Genomic DNA, 9,473 nt, shown 5'->3' on the forward strand with positions numbered 1-9,473 from the left:
TAAAACAGAATATGTTAAATACAATCTTATAATAAAAACATAAACATCAAGGTGTTGTTTCAAACTAAAACAGAATATGTTAAATACAATCTTATAATAAAAACATAAACATCAAGGTGTTGTTTCAAACTAAAACAGAATATATTAAATTCAATCTTATAATAAAAACATAAACATAAAGGTGTTGTTTCAAACTAAAACAGAATATGTTAAATTCAATCTTATAATAAAAACATAAACATAAAGGTGTTGTTTCAAACTAAAACAGAATATTAGTAACCACTTAGAGTGTTAGTACTCTACCACTTTAGAGAGAACCTTATAGTAACCACTTAGAGTGTTAGTAGTCTACCACTTTAGACAGAATCTTATAGTAACCACTTAGAGTGTTAGTAGTCTACCACTTTAGAGAGAACCTTATAGTAACCACTTAGAGTGTTAGTAGTCTACCACTTTATACAGAACCATAGATAGCACTTTTACAATAATCTATTATTTCCTGGTAGATATTCCATAGGAGAGAACTCTATTTTTCTATCAAAGTAAACGTGGAAACGATTATGTGTTACAAATACAACTTGTTACATGTCTAACGTAAAACATTCAGTAGACGAGTCGCAGTACTTCTCATAGGAATAATTTACTGTAAAGCTTCGTAACAAAACATAAACCTTGTCCCTTTTTCAATGCTTTAACGTTCTCTGCTACACTATTATTCATGAATGCTAGGAACAAGCAGTTTGTTTACACTACGAGTTCATAAAGCTTGAGTGCTGCTCATTCTCCTGTTGTAGATGAAGATGGGCGTGTTTGTTACAGTAAAGGCCTTATGAAGTGTGTCATTTAATCACCAACATATGAATGTTTAATGTTTCAATCACACTGATAAAGCGGAACGAAAGTCTGATGTACAAAATATGTAAACATGTAATCTCCTAAAAAAATATATATATCTTGTAATAACATTCTACATGTGGTTGGCGAGTGCATTATAAATGTAGAAATCAAGTGTGGTTCTAAATAACAAATGAATTTATACTATAATGGTAGCTTTTAACATGTTTTAGGGGTGATCACCACACCCACAGGTAATTACGGACGGAGAGGGATAGTTGATTTATGAACATTGTGGATTAAAGCACTCATTAATTACTTAACCCCCATTCGATCTCTGTCTCTAGCTGTCTTGTTGGTTATCTGCCTTTTTGGGTTAAACCTAGTAGACGGGATATACCCAATGATTTTAGGAGCTATGCCGCGGGATATCCCTAATGATTTTTGGGGCTATGCCCCGGGATATCCCCAATGATTTTGGGAGCTATGCCGCGGGATATCCCCAATGATTTTGGGAGCTATGCCGCGGGATATCCCCAATGATTTTGGGAGCTATACCACGGGATATCCCCAATGATTTTGGAGCTATGCCGCGGGATATCCCCAATGATTTTGTTTATTTATTTTATTTTCTCTCTATGTGTAGATGTTATGCTAGTGAACATATCTCGATTTGTTTTGATAAGTATTATCAAATTTTAAACTTAATATTTTCGTGCGTGACATTTTTAATTTCTCAATTACACTCACAAGATTCCGAAACGTTGTATTTAGAACAATAAATATTATATTTGTATTTATCATCTTGCAAGATTAATTCTCCGATTTGAAATCATTATTAAAAACTATAGTGTTTTCTTTTATAATTTTGTAACACAAAGGGTGTAACGGTCCAAGTTGAACACAACGCTAGAAGCAGTGTTCACAACAAAAAACACAATTTATTTACAATAACAACAACACTTAGAAATATATTCAACACAGTTAATAAACAAGTGCCTGTCCAGGACTTCACACCAATAATAATGGAATAAAGAACCAGAAAGAGAACTAAAATCCAATTGCAAACGAAGATACAATATTCAAACAAAACCTTTCAATATCAAGTGACAAACAGCAATAACTACCTCGTGACTCTCTCTCTTCATACTGACATCATGAATCCTTTAGAATTTAAGTACAGATACCTTACAAGAGAAATACAATTCACGCTTTTGAATATTCTAACTCTAGTTCGGCTTACTGAAAGTTTAACACTTTCCAGACCAGCTAACTTTCTCCATCTACACATTTGTGGTTCCATAATTTTCCAAATAAACGTCTCAACTGCCGTCCCTTCATTAACGTGGTACTTCATACTGAAAGAGTTCCTTAGCCAATTCGATATTATCGAACACCACTGAATACAAATTAGCCAATGTTTCTTTAAGTTCTCTAGAGTGTTCGAAAGCCTTCCACCATTCTAGTGGCCCTCCCCTCAAACAAGAAGCCCCAGTTTCCACCCATTTATTCTAAGGTACATATATAAAAACGATGTCTTTTTAAACTTTTAAAAGAAACCCCAAGACATGAAAATCCATCTTATTGTCGAACTTATCAACAGGCAAGGGTGGTGGGTTGACCGCGGTGACGTAAATCGATGAATTGTCTACAAGTCTGTAGGTAGAATGGACTCCCGACGTTTGTGGTTGAGGGAAGGGAGACTTAGGTTCTCTCACTAGTAAGTCGGTCAACATGCGTATTAGTATTTCTTCCTTTTCTGTCAACATTGATATAGATTGCTTCCAGCTTGCCACATGAGACTCACTAACTCCCACAATAATAATTATTTTCAAACAGAAGTTAACTGAACTTATTACCGATAAAAAATTCAAAGTCACAATTCAACCTTTATGAAAATGTCCCTGTTCGGGCGCCAATGTAACATTCTAAAATGAACACGCTACTACAATCAGGATTCAACAACAAATTCACAATAACAACGCTTAGAAATAAATTCAATAAAGTAAATAAACAAGTGCCTGGCCAATATTAATAAACCAATTAATAAACTTCACACCAATATTGATAAACAATTAATCGTAAATATTAATGAATCAATGATAATGGAATAAGGAACCGGAAAGAAAAAACAACAACTTAATTCCAAACAAGGAAATACTAACTATCTTAACGAAACTTCTGGCAGAATATTTAGTCACAGAGTAGGTCACGAGAGTACACCTCATGTGATCATAAATTTACATACTCATCTGCTACATTAATAGTATCTGTACGTCACCACTAGGGAAGCTGGTGTCAGTTTCATCATACACACGTAGATATTTACTCAAAATACAAATGATTATGTAGAAGGTGAGTTAGTGATTTAATGCAACTAAAAATTCATAGATAAACTAAACGACAGAAGGAAATAATAAATGAACGATAAACACAACTATAATCATACAAAAATAGAAGTTGCTATCTGAAAAGGAGTCCCGCGACTCTCGTAACATATAATTATTTAAAACAGAATGTTAATTTGTGTAAACACCTTTAGACAGTTATATAAATAATATAAGATACGACTACGGAGATCGAACTCAGCTATCCGAGAAGGCAGGCAAGTATTTTTAGATAATTACTAGTGTGATTGGTTTGGTTTGTTTTGAATTTCGCGCAAAGCTACACGCTAACCGTCCATAATTTAGCAGTGTAAGACTAGAGAGAGAAGGCAGCTAGTCATCACCACCCACCGACAACTCTTGGGCTACTCTTTTACCAACGAATAGTGGGATTAACCGTCACATTATAACGCCCCCCACGACTGAAAGGGCGAGCACGTTTGGTGGGGCGAGGATTAGAACCTGCGACCCTCAGATTGCGAGTCGAGTGCCCTAACCACCTGGCCATGCCGAATCAAGTTTCAACTCCTGTATGATTTTGTACATCGTAAACTCTTTAAAGGGAATGATATATATATAAGTGTTAAAGAATAAAGACAAAGCCAGATTTGAACTCAAACCCGGTTAGCGTATTGGGCTAGGGATCAGAGGGTCCTAGTAGTTAGCGTATTGGGCTAGGGATCAGATGGTCCCTGTTTCAAGAAGTGCAACACGTTTCACACGTTTTAATAGTATCTACTTTAGGATGTCAATTGGCTGCGTGCCATATGTCTGCAGTTCTAAATTATAGATCGTTATGTCTGAATTATAAGGGTCTCTCGTGTATATAATGTATTGTTTTAACAACAAACTGTATGATTTTATCTTTGTTTTTTAACTGAAGCTTCCATATTGTTTGCAATGTCCTCATGTCACAATGACATTCCTTAATTGGATTATCAGTGTAGGACATTGTAGTACAGTATATGCTAGCTTGCTTTTCATTACTTGGGATGAAGTTAGAAATTAACTAAGAGGGACGAGGGCTCAGATACCAGTCCTTTCCTGGAGTCCATGAAAACTCTCTGAAGGTCGTATCTCGATCGCACTGCCAACAAATCTTTTCACTCAATATCTGGACTCGTCAGACCGGCTGAAAATACAACCCAGAAAGACCTGGCTATTACGAAATTTATATAAATCATTTACAATATATCAATTATCATGACATACAATACCTTATGTTGGCAAAGTGTGACTGGTAGTTTCTGACACATTATCTATATAAATATAATAGTACTGTCTGTTCTATGTCCATGTAACTACTTCGCAGGGTTTGGATGGATCTTCACCAAATTTGTACAGAGGTTCATTGGATCCATGTAGAAATGTATACGAAATTCCAGTTTTGCATTTTGCGATTTTTATGGGCGTTTGTGCGTTTTTATTACTACTTCGCCCCCTATTGATGGATCTTCACCAAATTCGGCATGAAGGCTTGTTTAGTCCATGCACATATACTTGCTAAGTTGCGGTTTCACGTTTTCTGTTTTACAGTTTTTATGGGCGTTTTGTGTTTTTTACAGTTAGATATTAGGGAAATAAATTTTCATGTCCTAAGATAACCTTTCATTTACACAACTTCCGTCCAGAGGACGAGTACTCCAGATAATATACAAGCAACATAATATAAGATAAGTTATAACAGTGTTTCTACTTTTTATTGATAAAAATGCTTCTTTCATTACGAATATTGCTTATGCTATTCAAATCTGTATGGTTCTCAACGGTTTTTTTTTTTCGTGTCTCACAAAATAGATACCTCTGTTTTTCTTTTTCAATATTTCAAAACGACTACATCCATATGGTTGACTCAATAATAAAAAAAACGTTCCTCTTATGGCTATATCTTGTTGCTAGGTGAGGTACGATCTAGACTACCACTAAACATTGAGTCGCCATGGAGATTCGTAGCAACGGTATGTAGACGTAAAATAAACAGTGTAGTAGCTACAGAAGTATTAACAAACCAATTACTCAATATAATTTTTTTTATCTATGCTTTCATGTCTCTCGTGGTAAAATAAGATAAAAGATAAAAATTGAGCAACAGTTATTCTGACAGTCAAAACCTGTAATTACGTTCATGAAAACACAATGATGGATGAATATTTGATGTGGCTCCATCTATTAATACTTGTTAGAACAAATAGCAGGAATGCAGAGGGAAAGATGGACAGATATTCTAAAAATAATAATACAGACATATCAAGTTTTCCGCATTTATTTCTCATTTCAAGCATAGTGAAACCTTCTTCCCACCCATTAGAATTGGGACCAAAAATGGTTATTTTTATTCTGAGTTTTTATTTGAGAATTCCTCAATATGTCCCAAAATGGTTATTTTTATTCTGAGTTTTTACTTGGGAATTCCTCATCATGACCCAAAATGGTTATTTTTATTCCCAGTTTTTACTTGAGAACTCCTCATCATGACCAAAAATGGTTATCTTTATTCTGAGTTTTTACTTGGGAATTCCCCATCATGACCGAAAATGGTTATTTGTATTCTCAGTTTTTACCTCAGAATTCCTCATCGTTATATTGATCGACCTCAATAATCTATTGAGGCTATTTAGAGCAGGATTACTCTTAGATAGATAGATTTTTTTTATTTGTCCGGAAGATAATAAGAAGAATGATTAATTATTTAGTGTCCCATCAGTTCTTTACTGTCATAATTTCATTATTCAGGTATAAAAAATATATTTTCCTTATTTAATAAATATGAAAGTAATTATAATTATATATATATACCGTAAGCACATTAGTGAGCCACATTTTAGGCAATACCGTAAGCACATTAGTGAGCCACATTTTAGGCATATATTAAAGGTGTAAAGTGAATTCTGAAAATTGCAATATGTTCTCCCCCCCCTCCTTCACGGATAACGTACTTACAAACAAACCAAGTTTATAAACGATGCGTGAGACTAGTATGAATTAGGTTAAATCAGATAATTTCCTTTGGAGAACGGCTGTCGTACAGTGCTCAAGAATTCAATATTAGTTAATGGACAGAGCAATAATATTGCGAAAAGAGGTCAAAGGCAGTTGATAGATGGGCAAAGTCTCAAATTCGTAGAAAAGTGACGTATTTTTTAAGATAGTTCCATTAGCCGTTAGTAACACGTGACGAGGGAACATATAGTACGTTCCACTATAACGTCATTTGTTTACTAAACTGTGACAGTCATATAAAGATGTTTCTGTACTGACGGGGGATTATCACAGATTGACTTTATCTTCTCAGTCAATTTCGTAACCCAATAGGTTTTTTTTCTCTCAATATAGATTTATAAGCAAGCATGCTTCTCTTACGTGGCCTTTTAAGAATACTTATCAAGAGAAGCACGTGTTATCCATCTGGGATCATCGTCCTCTTCTCCAACCGATTCTTCAATGCACAAAGATATTTACCAATAGATGAACGAATGTGTTAGGTTGATAAATAATATTTTTCTGAGATTTTAATTGATACTTTATGCAAACCGATCCGAAACTTTAAAAGATTAGTTTTATCACATAGATCTTTAGTTACTTTCTAAGTCCAGAGAAAGGCCCATTGTTCATTTGGTAATTTATAACAAGAATTTCGCTCGAATAAGCTAGAGTGAAGTAAGCTTCCAAAGCAACAAAAGCATATTTCTCAGTTAATTTATAACAAGCTGTTATGGTGGTGAGAGAAGTCAACTGATCTTAAGTTTTTCCCATGTTTTTCACCATTGCAACTCAAAAAACAATAGTATATCTATTAAAAACACAGCCATTTTAAACAAACGAAAAATCAAAGAATCCATCTTAATTGAGCAAAACAACCCTACTCTAAACCAACACCCCGGGGTGCCTAGATACCTCTTCTAAGTTTCACAACAGTATCCGGTCATGTAACTTCTTTGTTCAATACTGTATATATATATATATATCCGTGTCAGTGTACATTACTTGTACCTGATGATGACAAAACATTGTCGAAACGTTGTACATTTGCCGTTATGTTAAACTTATATTAAAGTTTTTCTTCATTACCCTTTCAAACCGTCTTCAGCCATTATTAGTCTCAAAGCGGGTTCCTCGTCATCGAATTTGATCTTAAGAAGAAGAAAAAAAGGATATTACGAACGTATTCTGTCTTAGGATATTGATACACTGTGATGTTGGTTGATATAAATTGAACTCTTGGGATGGTAATGGCTGTAGAAATTAGTACTCTGTGACAACCTCAGACTTCTTTTACAATATCGTGAATTAGAGAGATACCATTTTGAAGAATATACAAACAATGAAAGATAGTACTTGTGGTTTGTAATTTTTTAAACAGAGGTTCTTTCGTCACCCTTTTTTACATTGCTGTGCGATATATTTTTCTTGTTCCCCCAATACTCAATGGGCTCTCTGTGCTATGCCCACCACTGGTATCGAAACCCGGTTTCTAGCGTTGTAAGTCCGAAGTCATACCGCTGTGCCACTGTGGAGGGGTCCTCCGGTGAGACAGCGGTAAGATTACGAATTACAACGCCCAAATCTGTGATTCGATCCCCGCAGTGGTCACAGTAGATAGCCCAATGTGGTTTTGCTCTAAAACGAATAAGCTATATTAATTGTAGGTTTTTAAGATACACTCAAAGCTTATAATAGAATTGCTATTCTTAGATATTCTAATTCAGGGGGCGAATCCTCTATATTTTTGGAAATCAAGCTAGTTTATTGCACTGACAATAAAACTCAATTTATGAATCATACAAGATTACTAGCTAATAGCTTTATTTAGTTTTCTCTGATCTCCGGTCTTGTGGTGTTAACGTGTTGATATCAAGATATTTTGCCATGTTAATACTTTAAATTCTATAAAACGCCGGTTTACGTTCTCTTTAAAATATCACACAATTTCTATACTTATACACAACAAGATATATGATTGGAGAAGCGCCAAATACGTTGACGAAATCTTTAAAAACATGACAGTACTCTTATATAACACCATGTGTCACCATAACCACAAGAAATACCTTGCATGGGCTGGTAGTTAAGGCGCTCGACTCGCAGGCAGTGGGTTCGAATCCCCGTCGCAAATACTTGCCGTTTCTGCCGTGAGGGGTTTTATGGTGTTACGATTAATCCCGCTATTCGTTGGTAAAACAGCAACCCAAGAGTTGGCGGTGGGTGATGATGACTAGCTGTCTTCCCTCTTATTGTTCACTGCTAAATTAGAGACGGCTAGCCCAGATGGGCACCACCATGCTAGTCTTTCCGAGAATCACTGATGCTACATCAACATCTAAGGACCCCCAACGGTCACAAGCGGCCTCGTAACTAAAAACATAAATAAATAAATAACTACAAAAACAATGAAGTTATAAAGACGTGTATAGTTAACGTTACCTCCTGTAAACCAGAGTTTACCTCCTGTAAAGCCAAGTTCCACTGTAACTCATTTCTTTTGAAGAAACGTAAAAGTCTGAAAGGATTTTGGTGGCCAAAGAGCATCTGTCCTAAATCTTAACGATTTCAATGAGTATTTATGCAGATAAGCTTATTTGTGCTGTTTTAAGCATAAATGGTATTTGTTTCTTATTTTTGTATTTATGTCAAAGCTACTAAGGCTATTTATAGCCCTGCTTAATGTTGAAATATTGACCAGATGGAAGGCAAACAATCAGCAGCACCATCCACAATAAACGATTGACTGTCACTCTTATAACAATAGCACATCTTATAATGCGGTAATATTTTCCGGTATCGTGCGAATTTGAGCCCGGCTCGCCAGTTCCGAAACCCATTGTTCTATCACTGCAGGAATCAAACCTGTAATTTTAGTGTTATAAGTTCTCAAGCTTACAGCTCGTGCAGGTCAGACAAACAACAGTCGGAGAAGTAAATAATTGTATGTTACTTCTTTGTTACCAATCAGATTTGGTATGTTTATGTTTTTATTATAAGATTAAATTTAACATATTCTGTTTTAGTTTGAAACAACTCTGTTATGTTTATGTTTTTATTATAAGATTGAATTTAATACTTAGAGTGTTAGTACTCTACCACTTTAGAGAGAACCTTATAGTAACCACTTGGAGTGTTAGTAGTCTACCACTTTAGACAGAACCTTAGGTTACTATAAGGTTCTGTCTAAAGTGGTAGACTACTAACACTCCAAGTGGTTACTATAAGGTTCTCTCTAAAGTGGTAGACTACTAACACTCCAAGTGGTTACTC

At 35.1% G+C, this 9,473-nt stretch overlaps 1 long non-coding RNA gene across 1 annotated transcript in view; it reads left to right on the plus strand.

Moving 5' to 3' along the window:
• LOC111087448 overlaps nucleotides 1-9,473 on the plus strand; it is a 76,503-nt gene that overhangs the window by 28,678 nt on the left and 38,352 nt on the right. The gene's annotated exons all lie outside the window — the stretch shown is intronic.

The sequence above is a fragment of the Limulus polyphemus genome, unplaced genomic scaffold (genome assembly GCF_000517525.1).
Source record: "Limulus polyphemus unplaced genomic scaffold, Limulus_polyphemus-2.1.2 Scaffold2164, whole genome shotgun sequence".
Lineage (NCBI taxonomy): Eukaryota > Metazoa > Arthropoda > Merostomata > Xiphosura > Limulidae > Limulus > Limulus polyphemus.